General features: G+C 36.4%; 1 pseudogene; it reads right to left on the bottom strand.

Annotated features, from left to right (window-relative positions):
• Nucleotides 1-2,718, bottom strand: part of LOC107716010 (L-threonine 3-dehydrogenase, mitochondrial-like) — a 15,379-nt pseudogene that overhangs the window by 11,210 nt on the left and 1,451 nt on the right.

The raw sequence follows: 2,718 nt of genomic DNA, 5'->3' as shown, positions 1-2,718 counted from the left end.
CTGTTCAGGGTTTCAAGTGCAGGTCAGTTCCATTTGTAAATATGCTAAGTTAGTTTTGTCTTTGTTTACTTAGTTAAGCAGCAGCAGCCCATTGCTCATCAGTCATCACTCAAAATACAGTATAAAGGACATGATTATTATCTATTGTAATGTTACTTAGCAGACAAATAATCATATGTTATAATAGGTTTATGGGAGCTAGGGCAGACAACAACACAACTTACGAAAATTAACGATGATTTTACTATAAATCCAAAGACAATGGCTACTATTGTCAAACCATGGTAACCACAAATTAACCATGGTTTTTGATACACTAACCATAGTTTAACCATGGAATTTGTAGTAAAAATAAATACAAATGGTAATCCATTTGCCAAAAAAAAAACAAAAAGCATGGTTACAGTACTTTTACTATAATAAAAGCATGGTTAATTTTTGTAATGTGATCTGAGTCACTTCATGAGTATTTTACTTATTTTGAGAAAACTATCGTCATATTATATACAAAGAGACACCAATGTTTCAAAAAGACACCAATGTTTCAGGAGTTTAGTACACAGAATAGGACACATGCTTATTAGATAACGGTATTGGAGTTGATGTATATGCTTTTATTTATGTGTTCGCGCACATCAGCTATACAGTCAATACTGATTGTTTAACATTATATTCATTGCATACATATACTTCGTAGACATCCTTAATCTCTAATAACTCCATTCTGCTGTCTGAATATGGCACTTAACACATGCTGTGTGGTATCTGCGTTTGGTATCGGGGCATTTTAATAAGTACCAGTACAGGAGCTCTATCGGGCCCGATACCGGTGCATCCCTAGTAAAAGCAAAGCTGAATTTTCAGCAGCCATTACTCCAGTCTTCATTGTCACATTATCCTCCAGAAACGTTTTAATCAATTTAAAGCATCCTTGCTTAATAAAAAAAAAAGTATTAATTTCTAAAAAAAAATAAAAGAACGGTATTGTATATATAAATTAATTCCCATGATTAATAAATTATTTTTTAAATTGTTATTTCATGTTAGCCATTTCATTAACCGATGTTAACATACGTTAACGTATTGTACACTGTTACTGAAATGTATTTGGAGAATTGAAATATAAGAGCCATGTGATAAAAAAAAACTCCTACTGTAAACTTTAAGTCAGTTTATGACACCACACTCTACATGTGGCTCTATATATGTTGCAAATGATGCAACCGCCTGTCTGTCCATATCAGAGCTGTTACTACATCTCTCTAAGGTGTCAACACACCCATGTTATAAACTTCAGTGGGAGGCCTCCTAATGTCCGACAGGATGACGTTTTCCTTTCCATACTGCTTCCTGATGTAAGAGGAATTAAATATTATTAATAATTAAATTAAATAAACAGCAAAGTTAAATGATCTTTCGGTTTTTACAGAATTATAAAGAATCTACCTCAGAAAATTAAAAAAGGTTACAACAAACATCAATGCAAAGACCAGGCAAATATCCAATCTATGCAAAGTTGCAAAAACTGTGTTCTGGAGTCTGATTTCAAATTTCTCCCATGCAGCACATCTTTCAGCTGTTCACTAACCTCAGCATTTGAGCTAGTCCAACTCCAAGCTGTCCCAGGCCACCTGTAACAGGAGAAAAACACTTTCAACAATGAAAGGAGCTTAAACACACCATAGCAGCAAACATTTTACAACCAGAAACTTCACCACTCACAAAGCCACAAATGAGCACCAAGTAAGCTGAATAAATTCCATAAATCTAATTATGAATGAAAAATGTTACTGCATTTTTAAAATGAAAACCCCTATACTGGAGGCCAAAGGTACAGTAAATGCACAAAACAAAACATGATACCATACATAATGTGATCAACTCCAGCAGACAACTAAAAATAGAGTTTATACAGTGACTACTTTAGACTGATGCCTACGACATAGGATTATTGTATAGAATTTGGTAAGCACTCAGGACTCATATGACACCGTTTGTAGCGTGTCTGCAAATCAGTGCACATGCAAATGAAATAAATCACACAAAAATGGCAGTGGCAGTTTCAAAAACAGGCCTAAGTCATTTTAAATAAGCTCCGTGATTGTTATTGTCCAGACATTTTCCAGCTCCACTTCGACTGACAATCTATTTACTCACGCTGTTGCACAAGCATAAAACAACCGCGCGCTCCATTGTGCGCACGTGGAGCGCTTTTAACGCTGTTTATTCCCAACCTACTGTCATGGCGATCAATGGGATTGTCTCTTACGAGGCACGGAAAACAAACACAGAAGACGTGATGCAAGAGAGATATTTCCACCAAAACATTACAGTTTGTCACACGTTATTTAAGCAGCTGGGAAACAGATGGCACCTGTGATGAGGACTCGAGGACTGTCGGTAGGAGGCTCGGAGGACTCGTTGCTCGGCCATCGGTTGATCTGACGCGGCGATAAACTCATGCCACGAACCGACCAACCTTTACACAACGAGCGGACACCTGACAGCATGTCGTTTATCTGTCAGTTAATAAACATATCAGTTAACCGAATGAACGGGTCAGAAAGTACACATCATAACAATTGTACTTTTTTTCTTTTTAGTTTTCGCTAATCTGACGGCCAAGTTGTTATTTCACCTTTAAAAGTGAATCGACTTGTGGCAGTAAGTGGTCAGGAGTTTGAAAATTACCTATAATAAAGAGAAATCCTAGTCGAC

Source organism: Sinocyclocheilus rhinocerous, unplaced genomic scaffold (genome assembly GCF_001515625.1).
Source record: "Sinocyclocheilus rhinocerous isolate Xijiao unplaced genomic scaffold, SAMN03320098_v1.1 scaffold749, whole genome shotgun sequence".
Taxonomy (NCBI): domain Eukaryota; kingdom Metazoa; phylum Chordata; class Actinopteri; order Cypriniformes; family Cyprinidae; genus Sinocyclocheilus; species Sinocyclocheilus rhinocerous.
The sequence above is the reverse complement of the archived record's forward strand: the minus strand, read 5'-3'. Positions and strand labels throughout refer to the sequence as shown.